The following is a 6,225-nucleotide window of genomic DNA, read 5'->3' as shown; positions in this document are numbered from 1 at the left end:
CCCCCTCATGATACCCACTCATTCCTGTCGAACAGAAATCCGTTACTTAGAACTACATCCGAACAAACGACTGACATGGAATCCTCATACAAGACCTAAAAGACAGGAAACTGCTTGTAGATTTCAACTATTACAACATTTACTAGACAAACGGTCTAAACTTCCCATCCATTAGAAAAGACTGATCTACATGACTATCATAAGGTCTCTCTGGTCATACGGAGTTAGTGGAGCCACTAAGCCATCGAATTCCTCTCGTGTCCAAAACCCTTAATGTTCCTTACTTTGTCACAGATCAAGTCATTCATCAGGACCTCAATCTTCCATATGTTGCCGACTTGGCCAGCACCAGATACCAATCCTTCCACGATAAACTTCTTAACTATCCAAATCCACTTGTTTCTAACCTGGCTTCTTTTTCAATACCTTATGATCCTCCAAGGCGTCTGAAAAGGAGATGGCCCCGAGATCTTCTCTAGAAGACCAGAACATATACTGATTGCGAATAATGAGCTTCGTTTCCTCCATCCATAATTTTCGTTTCCGATTCTAATGGTAGCAGTGTTGAAAAAAATGAGATGGCTCTTTTTGTGTACAGACATTCTTTATTTTAATAAAACATAAGAGTAATACTTTTTTTTACTGTTCGTTCCACAGAATCAAATTATTTTAAAATTTGGCGCTCACAATTTTCTATGCTGTTCACATACTATCTTATTAGTGAAACAAGTTATTTTAATATATTTTGTTTTATTGTTATTCTAAATAGATAAAAAAAATTAAGAAATTTTGAGTTAAAATGAATGCATAATTTACCTTCTAAATCAACATTGGTCTCGTTTTGAATAGATGAAAGACCTAAGTAATGTTCATGTTCTTTACCGCAGGTAATGCAGACAAATCCTCCGATAAGCAACAAATATATCAAGTATTTCAACATCCCAAATATTTCTATATCATCAACCAAAGAATTTGTCTATCTAATAAAATAAATTGAGAAATACACTCTATTATCACATTTGAGATAAAGGAGATAACTTATCAAGGCCAAGAATCGCCAAAGATTAAAAATTAAAGTCTATTAGTAAATAGTGAACAAAATTGCAACCAGCCGATTCTTTGATTAGAGATTTAAATTTTATTGAAATTTGGTATAAAATTCGTAAATACGAGAAAATACCCTACTGAGAGATTTCGGACAATCGTAGGGGAGCTTCTGTTAAAATCTAGGCTTCCCGAGACGCCTCTGTTCTTACGTTTATTCAAATTAATTTTTAAGTCTCACGTAATAGATTTCTGTCGTGAAAGTGAAAATCATGAATAATAAGTGGAAGTAAAAACCACTCTGAAAGTGGTAAGCTGCGTATATCGCTGTTGAAAATTGTAGTGACCATATTCTATCTCTATCCCTCTATATATATAAGAGAGCAGTCGAATCTTTGACCTCGATAGATTTTCTTATTACCGATTTACGGTTTTTTTTTCTATATTTTCCATTTCACCCATGTAGGGTGAAAATTTCGAACTTTTCCGAAAATTCGTATATAGTGGTTTCTCGAGGTGCTGAAAAATTATATTAATTTGGTTTCGCCACTAAAAAATCTATCACCACACTTTGTATGTAGTAACTCCGTTTGATTTTTTTTAATATTTTGAAAATTACGTGGCACAGAAAGAGTTTTTCTTTAAAATCTGTTCATATTTTAGGTGTGGACAAATATAATTGCCTCAGAGAAGGAAAAAAATCACCAAAATCGGACCGGTATTAATGATGATACGGCAAGTTACTCGTTTTCAAATAAGTAAGCATGGCTACCGTCTGATCACAGCATCTTCATCTATATATGTGTAAAGAATATAAAGTCCTCGATAGACTTTGTTATTACTGGACGTATTTACATGGGTATATTTTCTAAATTTGTCCACATAAACTTTTGAATTACAGGTCCGATTTACTTGCAGTTCTTTTTTTTTTTTTTAAATACAAATTTTCACTCCTAAAAAATCGTTTACCACACTTCCATATATCATTCGGTCTGTTTACGTGCATTTTTTTTCACAATGTTTCATTTCGCCATGGGAAGTTTTATAGATAATGAAATCCTCGAATTCCGGAATAAATAATATTTTGAAGAAAATTGAGATTTTAATCTAATAAAATGAATTAGTAGACTTTTTTTACTCCCAAAAATATTTTACCGCTCTTTGATATGCCAATCGGTCTTAGTTGTTTGGATATAATACTAATATTGATACTGTGAGAGTTTTTATTTGAAAACTATATGTGTTACTAAATCTTAATGCTACTTATTATTATCTTTACTTAAACCACTGCAAAGTATGGTGTAGATTGGTTGAGTAATGTTGAAACTAGTAATATTTTTTTTAAAATTATGTTTGCAACTTTATAGCATGTATTGGTTCAATTTATGTTACCAAAACACAATAATAAAGTATTTCAAAATGTTTAATTTCAACTAAAAATATAATAAACTTTAAGAAACTCTCAATTTTATTTGTTAAATAAAATCCTCAAATTTACAGCGTATACCGATAATACCAATCGATGTGCCATTTATTACAGCTTTTCTTTCATGAGATGCTAAAAACTAATGTCATCGCATACATTGGATCAATTTATACAATCAAATCATAATAATATATTATTTGTGTATGTTACTTTAACCAAATACATACATTTATAACCATCAATCGTGATTAGTAAATCTATATACATCCTAAAATATCCTAAAAGCAATAGCAAAGCATTGGCGGGCCAGCTAGCTATTTAAAATATTTTTATAATTACGAGGCACAGGGAGAGTTTTTATTTAAAAACTGTTTATACTTTCGGTAGTAAATAAATTAATAATAAATTTGCCTCAAATAAATGGAAAAAAATCACATAAATCAAACCAGTAAAAAATCTTTTCCACACCACACTTTCATAGGACAGTACAATATTTTCAATATAGTAAAAATATTGAAGCACAGTGAGGGTTATTTTTTTTTAAGTTACTAATCTATTCATCTCTTTGATTGAGGGGTATGAAAAAAAATATGAAGATTCTATTAAACGATATTATAATCACAAAAATTATAGAAACATTATGTGTGGCTTAGGGTAAAGTAGGTCAATATGTTTTTTTATGAACAAGCAAATCGTATTTGTTTTAGCGTCGTCTCAAATCCCTAAATTCTATTTTTCAAAGAAACTAAAAATAATAATTTTTTCTCCTTTTTTATTTCAAGGATTTATCTTTTTTAATCCGGTGACCGTTGTGTATATATAATTGTTCCTAACTCTTCTCCATTTTATCCGATTTCTACGTTAATAGAACCGTCGGAAACATAAATACCTACGTGTTTAATTTAACTAAATACAATACTTTAAATCAAACTATCATAGTATCATTAAATCTATATACATCCTCAAATATAACAATAGCGAAGCATTGCCGGGTCAGCAACTCTAAGTAAAAAAGGGAATGATCGAATCTTTGTCTGCAATAAACTTCTTTAATAGTGGACCGATTTGCGTGCAGTTAATGTTCCATTTTGCCATGGGAAGGTTCAAAGATAATGAAATCCCGGGATTTTTAGTAGAAAAAATGTTATGAATAGAATTAAGCGTAAAGCTTGGACTAGAGTAGGTATTATTATTTTTAGAAAAAAGAAAATCATATTCGTTTCCAAAGTTGTCCCTAAGTACTCAATCCCATTTTTGAAAGAAATTAAAAATCATTTATTTTTCACCTCGATTCAATCCGTGCATTTTGGTTTTCCTCCGGTGACTATTGTTCATGTAATCTTTCATGACCCACTTCGTTTTATCTCATTCGTACGTTAATAAAACCGTTGGAAAGTTGAATGTCTGCTTTTTCAGTTGACATTGACAAAAGCTATGTTTGATGCCCTTATAAAGGCGAAATATGGGTTTCAAATAGGGAAAAAAATCACACGTTTTATTTTATGTCTCCGAGTCTGATTTGTTTAATTAGACCCGGTTTATGCCCTTTGGTGCAGTTTATAGAGCCCTGAACCACTGCCAAGTTTTATGTAGATAGGTCGAAAAGTATTGAAGTTATTTCCATTTTTCGGATTTTTAAAAAGGTCCTTCTTAACTTCTTTAATAGTTGACCGATTTTCGTGTAGTTTTTTTCAAAATGTTCCATTTCACCGTGGGAAGGTTTAAAGATGATAACATCCCCAGATTCTCCAGTAGAAAAAAAGTTATGAACGAAATTAAGTGTAAGGCTAAGGGTAAAGCAGGTCAATATTTTTTTTTTTTAGAAAAAAGATTCCATTTTAGGGTTGTCCTAAAATACCAAATATCATTTTTCAAAGAAATTAAAAATCATAAATTTTTCACCTCGATTTATTCGGAGCATTTTTTTTTTTTTTTTTTTTTACCTCTCCTGATTATTTTTCATATAATCCTTCATAAGTCCTCTTCATTTTATCCGATTCCTATGTTAATAGAACCGTTGGAAAGCTAAATGCTCTGATCTTTGTATAGCATCAGTAGATCGGTTGAGCCCTTTTGAAGCCAATCAAATTTTTAAAAAGGAATCGAAGACAGATGTAGGGCGAAAATTTCGGACTAAAAAATTTAATTTTCCGATTTTTCGGAAATTCGTATTTTAGGGTTTTTCGAGGTTCTAAAAGCGAATATTAACTTTGTTTCACAACTAAAAATTATTCACCACACTTTCAAAGATCAGTCGGACTCAATGTTTTCATTAGGGGGGTTTTGATTTAAAATCTAGGTAGCATATATATATAAATACCTTTGATAATATAATGGTATTAAATAATAAGAAATAAATCGCCTAAATCGGACCAGTATTAACGATAATGCAGCGAAATTAGTTATCAAATACGTTACAATAGTTACCGTCTTATTACATCATCTACATATATAAAAGGGGATGGTCGAATCTTTGTCCACAATAAACGTTTTTAGTAGTGGACCGATTTTCGCTATATTTAGACTGAAGAAGAAAGAGGTAGAAAGACTAAATCACCACAGCACCATCCACTGGGGTTTTATGACTCCTCATTTATTATTGATACAGGGAGGATTTGTATTTAAAGTCTAATCTTATTTCATGAAGTTTATGATAGATAATAAAATTGTCTTAAATAATAAGAAAAACTCACCTAAATCAGACCACTATTAACGATGGTACAGTGAAGTTAGTCGTTATCAAATACGTTACAATAGTTACCGTCTTATTACATCATCTATAATTTATAAAAGGGAATGTTCGAATCTTTGTCCACAATAAACTTTTGAATTACAGGACAAATTTTCGTACTGTCTCTGTCCCAAGAACAAGAATTAAGTATTACGGATTCTGTTAAGCTGTATTATAATCACAAAAAAATTTAAAAACATTCAGTCGGTGGTTATGAAAGTCAGTCTGAATTTCTTCAATATAGTACTAATATTAATGCACAGTGAGGATTCTTAATAAAAAACTATTTATGTTACTAAATCATAATAATAAAGTGTACAATAATTTATAACAAAATATCAAATGTTTTTATTAAATTTATATACATCCTTAAATATAGCTATATCCAAGTTCTGCCGGGTCAGCTACTAGAAAAAAATTCAAAATTTGACAAAATATGAACAAATCCAATTAAAACGACTTTTATTGTAAACTTTTATTTAGATTTTTAACCATTTTATTATATAAGTTATATAATATTGGTATATAAATTACTAAATCATAATAAAGATACTAAGTCAGTTAAATAGATAATATAATAGTTAAAATTCTTACACAGCTAGGTTAACTAATATTAATTATAATTTTAATTAATATGATATTAATTTACAAATTCAAAAAGATATTTAAGATTATGAGAAACAAAAAAATAAAAAATGTGGAGTGTGTAAAAATTTTAACATTTTTGGAATCTGTTTTTAAAAATAATATGTTAAGCGTACAGAAATGATTTAGAGTAAATACACGACTGGGAGATAGGATTAGGCAAGTCTCTTGAATCATTAACATTTAGAGCTCAGTTCACAAAAATAAGATAGAGAAGGAGTTACAATAGGTGTAAGATTTTAGCTGATATTTAAAAAAACAAAAATCATAACAGAAAAATTTAACAACGCGTGTAACACAAGCAGTTTAATTTGTTTATAATAGTCAGATAATAGGATAATACTTGTAGGGCGAGAGTACGTCCGGTCCCATGGTGGAC

The sequence above is a fragment of the Halyomorpha halys genome, unplaced genomic scaffold (assembly GCF_000696795.3).
Source record: "Halyomorpha halys isolate HHAL.00 unplaced genomic scaffold, Hhal_1.1 Scaffold669.1, whole genome shotgun sequence".
Classification (NCBI taxonomy): domain Eukaryota; kingdom Metazoa; phylum Arthropoda; class Insecta; order Hemiptera; family Pentatomidae; genus Halyomorpha; species Halyomorpha halys.
This window is presented reverse-complemented; position numbering follows the sequence as displayed.